The 13,344-nt window shown below is 39.7% G+C and overlaps 1 protein-coding gene across 1 annotated transcript in view; it reads right to left on the bottom strand.

Moving 5' to 3' along the window:
* Nucleotides 1–8,455, bottom strand: part of LOC105913023 (protein NLRC3-like) — a 70,618-nt gene extending 62,163 nt beyond the window's left edge. Inside the window, exons 1-2 of the mRNA XM_042708784.1 lie at nt 8,393–8,455; nt 7,500–7,609 (exon numbers count right to left, since the gene is read on the bottom strand). The gene's annotated coding sequence lies outside the window, so the exon portion shown is untranslated. The remainder of the gene's footprint in view (nt 1–7,499; nt 7,610–8,392) is intronic.
* Between the last annotated feature and the right edge of the window lie 4,889 nt (nt 8,456–13,344).

Raw genomic sequence — 13,344 nt, 5'->3', positions numbered from 1 at the left:
AAACGCTATACGTGTATAATCAATGCTATGATGTCACCATGTAGTTTTCATTAAAATCTTGCTGGAGGCTAATACTAATATGAATGCCATTTGTTAAGTGTTCGTGACAACCCTAATACAGACAAGTGCTCATCACATCAGCCATAAAACAACAGCAGATATCTGGCTTCCAAAGTTTGCCATCGTTCAGTGACAACAAGACCGGGTAAATAAACTGGACTGGACAAACTATGAGCTGAGAGACAGGCACACCCTTCTCATTGATCACACACACACACACACACACACATCACCACCACTGAGATTTGTAGTGTCAGTCGGGGATACAAGTTTATGATAACATTAGGTGGATATTTCATTTTTGTTAATGTCTTTGTTAAAAATAAATCTTCAGAATCATCTCCGTTGGAAAACCATACAATCTGCTTTGATAAAAAATGTTTTTCCATCAATATGTTTTTATGTAAGGTAAACATTATTTAGCTTCTCAGCACATTTTACAAAAATATCATTTAAAAATCTATCCTACATACTGTCAAGTAATGCCAAATGTAATAAAATGACTATCTAAAACTCTTGTGATATTAGTACTATATGATTTTAGAGTAAAAGAGTCCAAAAGCATATAACATTACAAATAGCTATAAGCCTATATGGTTTAATTTGGGATGCGATTATGAGGGGGTCCTCGGAAAATGTTCTGCCCTTTGAGGGGTCCCTGGCCCCATAAAGTTTGACAACCCCTGCTCTATAAGACCATTTTTTTAAAGATGGGCCTACATGATTTATTACTCAGAGATAAGATCATTGTATGTTGTGTTACTATTACGAGTAATTGTAAGCATATTTTTAACGGAACAAAGTATTCGTCCTGGGTGTATATGTTTAAGGTACATGGAAATAAGATACCTTTTCAGAAAAACATTTGTAAAAGTATAGGACACATTAGCTGGGCCCACGATAGGTTGGGAAGCCTCTTTTAAATAAAAGCATCCCATGCTGGTTGTTCAAATGACCGGCCGCTGTCTGATAGTCAATGTACACCATTGAATAGTGAGGAGGCAGACATCTGCTACTGATAATACTAATTAGCACAGTCCCATACTATGCCGTCATTTTGCTATCTTTATTATGACACATAATATGAGATTAATTAAGGCTGATCAAACTTTTCTGTATGAGATTCATTTATTTGAATGCCTGCCTGAGACTAGACTGAGGTATATGAGTTTTATTACGTCTGGAAAAACTATAAATCTCTGTGAGGCATGACACCTATAAGGTTACAGTCGCATTCTTTCATAAATAACATTGGCAGGGATGTTTATGATGAAAATACTTCCTAACACAGCCAAACATAGAGCAAGTGCAGGACGCTATTCTCCATATTACAAGTCAGTTTACCGGCAAATGATTTTGAAACCACAGACTGACTTTGAAGCTTAAGGAAAAGTGTTACATAATTTTGCTTTAATTGCCCAAGTTCCATTTTTCACCATGAGAGCCTACTAGTAGGCTATGAACTACTTATGTTTAGTGGCTGATATTTTAATAGGCTGTGGCAAGGATATGCTTTAGAAATTCCAGGAATTAATTGTTAAGTGCAATGATATCTTCTTAATATCCACGGCGAGTTACGCTAAAGATGACGGTGGTCAACGGTATCATTTGGCTATCCTACTTCCTTGTTAACCAAATTAAGTCAGTTTCATTATTCCCCATATACGACACTCACGACAAACATCTCTAACAATAACATATGAATGTCGTTAAACCGAAATATTTTACCCACGTCTAATATATTTCACTTAGACCAACCTGTTGTCATTAGTCCATCCTTAATAACTTAAAATCAATCTAGGGTATCCTAGGTTGAATACTTGAAGACAGTTTCAGTGCAGATAAACTCCTTTCTTAAAGAAAACAATATCCTGGAGAAATTTCAATCAGGCTTGAGAACATGCCAAGGCACTGAAACTGCTCTTACTAAAGTAATCAGCAACCTCAGACAAAATGTGGATGCAAAAAAGGTCTCAATCCTTGTCCTCTTAGACCTTAGCACAGCATTCGATACGGTTGATCATGACATCCTAATCAATCGTCTTGAGTTAGTTGGCTTTCTGACTGGTTCAGAACATACATCAAAAGGGAGAACGTTTTACATCAGGCTTGGAGATCATGTGTTTAAGAAACATGACATCTGCTTTGTGGTTGCACAAGGGAGCTGACTTGGTCCATTATTATTCTCACTATACATGCTGCCACATGGGCGTTGGCGTAAGGTAGTTACTTTTAATTACTATCGTAGCGTTCCCTTCTTCCGCCCCCGCATCTTAAAAAAAACGCTAAACGAAGATGTTTGTCGATATAAATAGTGTTTAATTAATCAACCTTAGGGATGAACCAGATATGAAAATTCTTGGCCGATACCGATGTTTAAAACACCAATCTAGCCGATCGCCGATACCGATATTTGTTTATTTTATTTTTGTTGTTATTCATTCACCCTTTTGTGCCAGAAAAGTAATTAAATAATTATTTAAAAAGCACTATTTTCAATTAATTTCAATCAGATTTATGAAACAATCTTTAGTTTAACTAAAAATATTCTGTTTCTCACTGTTAAAATACACCTACTATTACAATTATAGATCACACATTTCTTTGCAAGTGGCCAAACTTGCGAAATCGGCAGGGGTTCAAATACTTATTTTCCCCACTGTATATACATATGTATGAATGTATGTATGTATGTATGTATGTATGTATGTATGTATGTATATATATATATATATATATATATGTATGTATGTATATATATATATGTATGTATACATGTCTATGCTTTTGGCTATCAGTCAGTGAGTCTCAAGAGTCGTTCGAAAGCCATCAGCTACTTTTTAATCGCTTAATATTGTGCCTAAACGGACACTACATAACCCAGATGCCTTTTGGCTATCAGCCAGTGAGTCTCAAGAGTCGTTCGAAAGACATCAGCTACTTTTTAATCGCTTAAGATTGTTGCACAACGGGGGAATTGCTAATCGCTAACGAAATGCTAGTGGCTAAACCTATGTGCTTACTTACAGGAGACTGGCAGCCAATATTAAGCGCCTAAAAAGCAGCTGATGGCTTTCGAACAACTCTTGAGACTATCTGACTGATAGCCAAAAAAGTGTCCGGGTTACATAGTGTCCATTTGGGCACAATATTAAGAGACTAAGCTGTAGTTCTAGCTACACCTGCCTTGCAGGTATCCTGTAGCAAATTTCAACAGGTTTCGCCGCTAGCATCTCGTTAGCGATTAGCAATTTGTGGGTGCCGTCAGATATGTCTAATAATCACAACACATTAAGGACTTTCTTAGAGCAACACAACAAAGGAATTGCTAATCGCTAACAAGATGCTAGCGCGAACCTGAAATTTGATTACTACAATGTATGTTTCCATAGTTATGCGGATGACACGCAACTGTATATCTCTGCCTAACCAAATGATGCTGCAGCAATACATTCCATTACTACCTGTCTTTTGGTGATAAATAGGTGGATTAGCAATAATTTCTTGAAGGTAAACGAGGACAAAACTGAGATCCTACTAGTCGGCCCTAAAACAAAAAGAGAAATGCTGTTTAATAATCTGGGGAAATGAACTCCCTTGATTAAATCCGAGGTTACAAGTCTTGGTGTTATTTTAGATTCAGATTTAAGCTTCAAGTCTCACATTACCAGGTGACGAAAACATCATTTTTCCACCTTAGAAACAAAGCTAAAGTACTATCATTTATAAATCAAAAAGAAACTGATTCATGCCTTTATTTCAAGCCGGCTTGATTATTGTAATGCAATTCTAACTGGCCTCCCGAAAAAAAATCCTGAGAGACTTCAGCTCATTCAAAATTCTGCAGCTCGGCTATTAACCAGAACCAAGAGGAGAGAGCACATTAATCCACTTTTAGTTGCTCTGCACTGGCAGTAACATTTTGAATAGATTTTAAGGTCCTTCTTCTATATACAAAGCCCTTTATGGGCTAGGACCAAGTTACATTGCAAACTCCCTTGTCAGATACTGTAAGATAAATTCAGTTCAGTACGAATTTATTAACAACTTATTCATATTAACAAATGTATATAGGCCTATATAGAGACACAGGTATGCATTAGGACACACTGTGCAGAACAGAGCCTGAGAAAACAGAGAGTCATCTGCTTCAGTTCATCTGGCTGGGACAAGGTCAAGTCAGTGGCCTCTTAGCTTGGTGCAGGACAGATAATGACCATCTGCAGAAGGGAGTATAGGTGCTCACAAAGCTATGATTGTCACCCAGAAATTATTGCTGCAGAATATGTTGTGCTACAGTCCCAGAGAGGCGTATACCTGGAGGCCCCTAGGAAGTAACCTCAGTGGATCTGGACTTAAAAGACGTTGACGGAACTCTGTGTGAAGTCAAGTCAAGCTGTATTTGTGTCACTATTTACCAGTAAAACTTCTCTTGTTACAACCAAATGCTTCTGGTGGTGGTCTCTCTCTAAAACCAACACGCAAGAGTAAAAATAACTCTTACAATACTTGCCTTCAAAAAACACTTCAATCATCTAATGCTGGTTTATTGGAGGTTCCCAGCAACAGCCGTAAGAAAATCGGGGATGCAGCCTTTGTCAATTACGCCCCAAAGCTATGGAACATACTGCCTATAGATGTAAGGGAAGCCAGCTCGCTAAATATTTTGTTTTAAAAGCTAAAAACGCATCTCTTCACCTTAGCCTTTAATTAGCTACGACTTTGCACTATATACTGTATATATACATAGTTTTTATTTATTTTTATTTTATGCTTAATGAGTTTTATTTTCTATCTTGTGTTATGCATTTTATGTATTCTTTTTTTTTTATCTTAAATATTTCTGCACTCTATCCTAGTTTTTATGTTTTATGTTTATTTGATGTCCATTTTTAATGTGGATCACTGTGCATGTGATTTCTTTCTGCACGTTATTTCTATGCTGTTAAGCACTTTGAGCTGCATTGTTTTGCATGAAAGCGCTATACAAATAAAGTGTATTATCATTAGGCTATCTACTTCCTAGTTAACCAAGCTGCGTCCGTTTAATTCTTACCCATATACGATACTCACTACAAACGTCTTATCCAATAAAATATGAATCTCGTCGAACCAATATATGTCACCCACCTGCTTTGTGTCCGTCTTCTGATTCCCACAGAATCCCCTCAGCCTCTCATCACTGTGTGTCTTTGAAATGGAGGCGCTGGTTACACCGGAAGAAGAGCCGACAAAACAAGTTTCCTCTTTCCTAACCAAGCAGAAAGACATTCAGATAAGACAAACAACTTCAATAAATGACCCCTGTCGGAAAAGAGCGAAGATGTAGGCTATGGCGAACCAATAATATATGGAAACTGGTTCGACTAATCGGCTCCCATTGACATGAATAACATTACACCGTCTCAGTCCATTTTGGTGAGAGTGGAGCTGCTGAACGACTTTCATTTTCGTTCTCGAAGTCGAGTGGAAGTTATTTACCCCATCTGAAAAGTAGTTGATAAATGAAGCAGAGATGTGGGCTTTTTGTCTTTGTCTTGTTTTGTCTAAAACTAACAAAGTAACTCAGGCTGGCTCAGGTGCTTGCACTGCCGCCTCACAGCAAGAAGATCATGGGTTCGATTCCCGCATGGGGCGCTGTTGGCTCTGGGGGGGCAGGTCCTCCCCAGACCTTCAGTGCTCAGGTGGGCTAACTCCCGGGCCTTTCTGTGTGGAGTTTGCATGTTCTCCTCGTGTTCCCCGGGTTTCCTCCACTTAGCACCCCAACAGAAAAAACATGCAAAAGAACAGAACACTCTTCGTCCGTCCCTGACCAAGACAGACAGTTCACCTCACCTGGTCCCCGGGCGCTTAAAAGCTGCCCACTGCTCCTGGGGTTAACAGTCCGGGATGGAAAAAAGCAGAGATTAAATTCACAACGACCTCAGGCCTGTGTGTGTCCTGTGTCGCCTCCATGTATTCACGTGTGTGTCGCTTGTGCGATTAACGTCTGACAAATATACAAATAAACTTGCGTAACGTCAGACTACGCCAACAAACAGTAGCCTAAGACATGGTGCCAGCTTGAGAACGTATGTCCCCCCGATACCCGCACCTTTTCACCTTGCTTCGCCTCAGTCTAATGCAATGGATTTATATTTTATATTATTTATATAATATTTTACAAACTACTTTCGGGTATTTCAAGACCTTTTTGCGTGAACGTTTGTGAAGTTCTGGAATTCTCTATCTCGAAATGCATGTGCACAAATAATTCCAAGATGAGGCTGTAGAGTTAGAGTCTTTAGTTTGCCCTCTCCTCAAGCTCCTATTAGCACACAGAGCGCTGATAAACTCCAGAGATATTCTAACAGCTCAAGAGATGTTCTGTGGAACTGATTGTGCAACGCGTGTGTAATCAGCAACGCAGTAAGCTATGTTAGTAAATTGTAGGAAATTGACAGACGTTGGGTGACAGCATTGCCAGGTGCCCTACCTGACAGGTGATCTGTACAAAGGCTAATTTAGCAGCATCTGTATACAGTTTGTCTATTTTATTCTGCAGTTGAATTAACTTTAATTTCTCGATTTCTGAGAGATTTTCTTCATTCAATAAAACATTCCGATTTTCCATAATTTCCTTTTATTTCGCATTATTAACTTTCGTAATGTCTTTGCTAAGTTTAATTGCCATTTTTTCTCATCTTAAATTTGAAAATGAAGTTAGTTAACATATCATCCTGTCATTTCTATCCTTAACTCGTTCAGTTTTAATGTAAGCACTTTGTTTTTAAGCAAGCACTGCCTTGAATATGACACATTTACAAACTGGGATGAGTTGAATTTGCAAACCTTCAAGAAAGTATTTCTAAGTAGAATCAATATAAATTAGTCAAGTGTGTGTAGTGGTCAAATTTGGTTCAAATTTCTCCAAAAAAACTCGTTGGACCTACATAATTAGTTTGAGTTTGCTTGATTCGACTTTGTTTGAATGACCCAATTGGATCTAATAAAAATTACTTGATTTAGTCTAACTGCAATGGCTTGATATATGTCTGGATAAATATAATTGCTTGCAACCGGTTACCAAAAAATAAGTACATTTAACATGTCATATTTTTCAGTGCAGGAAGGAGGCTAAAACCAAAGACGGTTCAGGAACCGAAATGTAGCCTACTAGAGCACATTTGCTAAAAACACCATGGGTGCAGAAGTCTGTCGCGTCCGGAAGTTTACTCTGTACAACTCTTTACCAGCTAGTAGTTACCATTAGATACAGAAATTCACACACAATTTTGTGCTTATTTTAATAACATTAAATCAGTCTAGGGTGTCATAGGCTATCCTACTTTCTAGTTAATCAAGCTGCGTCAGTTTAATTATTACCATTATACGAAACTCACTACAAACGTCTCATCTAATACAACACGAATCTCGTCGAACAGAAATATTTCACCTACTTGTTTTGTGTCCGTCTTCTGATTCTCACAGAATCCCCTCAGCCTCTCTTCACCGCGCGTCTTTGAAATGGAGGCGCTGGTTAACACCGGATATCACCTCTGGTGACAGACTATGACAAGAGCCGACAAAAACAAGTTATCTTTTGCGTAACCAAGAGAGACATTAAGATATGACACAAACCTTTAATACGTGACCCTGTCGGAAAACAAGTTGATAAGTGAAGCGGAGATGTAGGCTACGGTGAACCAATCATATATGTAAACTGCTTCTATTTCCAATCGGCTCCCATAGACATGAATTACACCATCTCGGTCCATTTTGCTGAGATGGGCGCCGCTGAACTTTCATTTCCGTTCCTATAGAGTAAACTCTAGTGTAGACGTCGAGCGGACAAAGTTGATAAGTGAAGCGGAGAACGCAGATTTAGGCTAAAACTAGAGAGCTAACCCATTTAGGTAACGTCAGACTACGCAAACAAACAGTAGTCTAAGCAAGCAGTGGTCAAATCTTGCTAGTTTGCGAACGTATGTCACCCCTAAACGCGCGCCTTATAACTTTGCTTCAAATGCAATGGAACTATATTTTATATTATTTATATAATATTTGTCAAACTAACTTCTGGTATTTCCAGATGTTTTGCACGAACATTTCTGAAGTTCCGGAATTCTCCATCTCGAACTCCATGTATATAAATAATTCGAAGATGAGGCTGTAGACCTAACATCCATCTACGAATTAAGCCCAACACTTTGATAATTGCCTACCCCTATTCTAACTGTAGCACAACCATTTAGAAGCTAGACTGATTTATTTAGTGTATTTAAGAATTGCAGTCCTGTTATATCCACTTAAAATGCTCCTTATGGTGCACGCTGATCTTTCGTCAACCTACCTTCGTTTCTTTGTCGTTGAAAGGCAGTCTGCCAAATAGGCTAAACTAAATGGAGCGTCTAGTAAAGTGAAGTTTTATTTTCACTTTGGTCTGGGCTGACGATGTGGCTGATTGGCTCGACTAGTTTAAAATGTCTAAGAGGATGTGGTCAAAAACAGAATCGAACGAGTTTTCCCCAGTATGGCGGCGCACGGAGCAGTTCAAAAGTGACTTGTAATATTCTATCAAAAATAACATAATATTCAAAGATACAAAAATCGTATGATGTAGTCTAAAATACTGGCAATAGCACACAGTCTTATCTAGACGTTACCATCAGCATGCGTGATAGTTTTTTTACGAGCCAACAGGGATGGAGTAAAGTTTGTTCCACACAACTGAAGTTGAAGTACATCAAAATGTGCTAAAAATAATAATAATAATAAACTTGAAACGATTTAACACTACAGCTTAGCTCTTTAGGCTAATCAGGTCATTATTATTTATGTAGCACTCTGTGGTGTGTGAGACTGTGCATCACATTTAAAGACGACTGTTGCGCTGACTGTGCTGGCACACTCTTTTTGTGTGTGGAAGGGGGTGACACACACACACACACACACACGCACACTGCACAGGTACAGTGGGCCTGCGGTCCACCTAGGATAGGGGCGAGTGAGGGCGACGTACGTGAGACATCATGTTAGAAGCTGAACCTGGCCAAAACGGAACTGATGGTCTTTCCAGCCAAACAGGCCATCCACCACAACATCAGCATCAATATTGACTCCTTGTCTCTTGTTCCATCCAAAACAGCAAGAAACCTCGGGGTCATTATTGATGACCAACTGACTTTCACGGACCACATTGCCTCTGTCTCTAGGTCCTGCCGCTTTGCGCTATTCAACATCCGCAAAATCAGGCCGTACCTAACCCAGTATGCCACCCAGCTGCTGGTGCAAACCTTGGTGAATTCACGCCTTGATTACTGCAACGCCCTCCTAACGGGCCTGCCGGCTTGCGTGGTGAAACCACTACAAATGATCCAGAACGCGGCGGTGCGTCTGGTGTTCAACCAACCGAAGAGGGCACACGTCACCCCGCTACTCATTGACCTCCACTGGCTGCCTGTAGCTGCTCGCATTAAGTTCAAGTCACTTATGCTTGCCTACAGAGTGCTTGATGGTTCTGCTCCCACCTACCTAAATGCTCTTGTAAGGGCAAATGTTACACCCAGGATGCTGCGCTCTTCTAGTGAGCGTCGTTTGGCACTGCCATCTGTGCAAGCACGGCAGTCCAGACTATTCTCATTTGTAGTTCCACGTTGGTGGAATGAGCTGCCCAGCACTACCAGAGCAGGGGCGTCCCTCTCTACCTTTAAGAAGCTTTTGAAGACCCAACTCTTCAGAGAGCACTTCCCGTCCTAACTGGCACTTCGACTAGTGCGTAACTTGCAATTACAGCAGTTACACTTCTGCACTCTTTCTTTCTTTTTATTTAATTTTGTTATATTTCTAATGTAAAGTAGTATTTATTTATTGTTACACCAGGTTCTATTGCTCGTAGCTTGAATATTCTCTCCCTTGTACGTCGCTTTGGACAAAAGCGTCTGCTAAATGTAAATGTAAATGTAAGTGTTTCCACTCTAGTGGCCAACAGTGGTAAAGCAATGCGTGCAGACTTAATGTACAGTCTTCTCATACTCGTCATCGTGTCGAACGCTGAGTCCAAAATGTTCCCTCAGTGGATTTAAAAGACGCGGTTCCTGTCCAAATGTGCTTCTCTCTGTCTAGTTAGCGTGCCTCACTGTCCAGTTTTTTTTTTACGTTGGGTGACACCATTGCCAGGTGCCCTGCCTGACAGGTGATCTGTAGGCTACATGATGGCCATATAAGTATGCCCAACATTTAAGATAAATTAAAACACAATATAACTACAGAGAAAAAAGTATATATTTGTTTGCCTTCATTTCACCGCATAAGGGAACACAATGTCGCTATGTAGGCCAACCGAGGGTTGGCGCTTTAAACGACTATTTCTCAAACCTGCGACTGTACAATTTCGTTGTTCAAAAACAAAAAAATAGCTGTTTTTTTGCCCATTTTCCTAACCACAATCTGGCCCTGCATCGTTAATAAAGGCTCATTTAGCAGCATCTGTTTACAGTTTGTCTATTTCATTCTTCAGGTCCATTAACTTTCATTTCTCGATTTCGTAGAGATTTTCTTTAGGCCTATTCAATGAAACATTCAAATGTTCCATAATTTCCTTTTCTTTCGCATTACTAACTTTCTTAATGTCATTCATTTGATTAGGTGTAGCAGGACCCTTTGTATTCTTAATCTTGATTGCACAATGGGGAAATGTAATACAAAATGATTACCACAACGCAGACTGGCCTCTGTTTTCAAAGGTTGCAATTTAAACCCGTCCGATATGGCCGCAGCAGAGCGGTTTTACTCTCTAGTGAGGATATGTGATTGCACATTTGTAGGCCTATTTTTCCTAAATAGCCTGAAATATTGTATGAACATTTTGAGGGGCCCTTTGAGTAGGTGTAGCCCCAGGGCCCTTTGTATTCTTAATCCGGCCCTGTAACATAATTATGGCCCTTTCGTAGAGCCTACAGCACATGGGCATTACGCCATTTTAGTGTTAAACGTTTGGAAGCTCTGTACCACATATTTATCACGGACGTATTGTGCGTGTGCTTCCTATGTTTTTACAGACATTTTCCATATGGGATACCAGGAGAAAACCATGCGAATGCTAATTTTTGACGTTCTCCAAGAAACGGTTTACTCAAATGTCGGTCAAATGTTCTGGATGTAGGCTGGGTTAAATGCTTTCTGAAACCACAGTGTTGGCCTACCTACCGCGTAGGTAGACTGATTTATTTCGTATATTTAAGAGTTGCTCCTTATGGTGCACGGCACGCTGATGCTCAACTTACCTTCGTCTCTTTGTAGTTGAAAAGCAGGCTTCCAAGTAGGCTAAACAAAATGGAGTGTCTAACGTAAAGTTTTAGTTGACCTTTGGTCTGGGCTGACGAGGTGGCTGATTGGCTTGTCTAGTTTCAAATGTATAAGAAGACGTGGTCAACAGAATCGAACGAGTTTTCCCCAGTATGGCGGCGCACGGGGCCGTTCAAAGGTTAATTGTATTTATTTCGTGAATGGAAAATATAGCCTATAATTTTCAATTAAGTAGGTTGGTCTCTTGTCGATGTAATTATTATTATTGTTTGCCAGTTTAATACGGCCACTAGGCCTTTTCTGTTACGCTTCTGAGTTGTCTGCTCCCCAGCGCTTGAGTTCAGGTGTGCTTGTGGGCGGGGCCGCCCCTGATCAGATGATGGGCTACACTGGCGCGCAGGTGAAGCCGTGGCCTTTTTAGGAGCTGCTTCCGTTACCTGCTCTCTCTCTCTCTCTCTAACCTCGCCGTTGACTGGTCCGCTTTCCATTTGGAGAACACATTAAGAATATTTGTTTCGGCAACCCTAGGCCTTAACAGTCTACATTAAAATAGGTGTAGCCTTTACACAAAAGTGGAGTACACCTCTATTAAACGTGCTAGTAAATAGACTACCGTATTTTATTTATCTTGCCAGTGGTTGGTAAAGTATTAGCCCCAGCTCAATTCAACTATAAGAATGTGGTGAGGAACTCAACCTGTTACTGTCTTCTGATAGGCTGGTATTCCCAAATTTGACTCTTTCCTGTAGACATCTTACATTTTGCCTTTGAGCCCACAGATATGATGTTTCTTAATGTCAAGTCAAAAGCATCACTAGCGTAAGAAACTTGTTTCCGTGCGGTAGGTCAACATTTAAAGGAACTTTTTTTTAAATATAACTTTTGTGTTAATAATAAAGCACACTTAAAAAACAGTTTTCAAACTATTTCTGTAGTGTAGACTCTATTTCAGGCCTTTTCTTTCATTCGTCTGAAATTTCCCTGAAAATAATTGAAGGAATAAAAATTGTGCACCAAACATGACATTTACGCACTCAAACACTCACTCTCACACACACACAAACACACCTTGACAGCCTTTACAGACACACATTTATAGCCTAAATCTTGAATGAATCAGATCTTCAGTTAAAGTACATAAAAATGTCCCATTAATCATACTAAATTAGACAGATATTAATTTCATAGACCCACACGACCTACCATCTTCTGTCATTTGGGTCGAATATTTATTGGACTTAGTTTAATTAAAACAAATATGAATTGCTGTTGTTCTTTGCCTTTATGATCTGTCCACATCTTTCCCTTCCTCCAGACCTCATGTCTTCTATTGTGAAACCATTGGGCTATAATAAGCCTTCAAGGCGGTGTGCAGTTTTTAGCAATATATAGTACTCATAATTATGTTTTCATTAATGATTAATTACCTGTGACTACGAATCGTTGTGTTGTCGTAAGCCTGAAATGAGCCCTTCATATCTACATAGGGAGCGGGTCCTCTTCCACGGAACACGCAGTAACCCAGAACAGGCAAACCAAAACCCTGGCTCGAGAGCGGGCGTTTCGCGCTTATGGCATTGGACGGTTACAGTAGTCACTTGCGCATGCTTGTAAAGGGAAGGGTATTCAGCTGGTTGCAATTCAGAAACCTCGCCACTAGATGCCACTAAAAACTACAGTTACTTTAACTAATTGGCTATAACTAGCCAGTAATGATATAACAGAATTTATAACATAACCTGTCCTTTGTCTGGTCTACCAAAAAAAAAGCCAACTACAAAAAAGTCAACTACAAACAATACAGAATGCAGCAGCACGAGTCCTCACTAAAACATGGACGGAGTGCGCACATCACACCAGTCTTAATCACTGCACTGGTTACCTGTTAGTTTCAGAATAGATTTCAAGGTTCTCCTACTAGTCTATAAATCACTCCATAGTCATGCACCTGAATATATAACAGACATGCTCTCAAGGTACACACCCAGTAGATCCCTG

Source organism: Clupea harengus, chromosome 9, assembly GCF_900700415.2.
Source record: "Clupea harengus chromosome 9, Ch_v2.0.2, whole genome shotgun sequence".
NCBI lineage: Eukaryota > Metazoa > Chordata > Actinopteri > Clupeiformes > Clupeidae > Clupea > Clupea harengus.
Note: the sequence above shows the minus strand (reverse complement) of the source record. Positions and strands in the feature narration are given on the sequence as shown.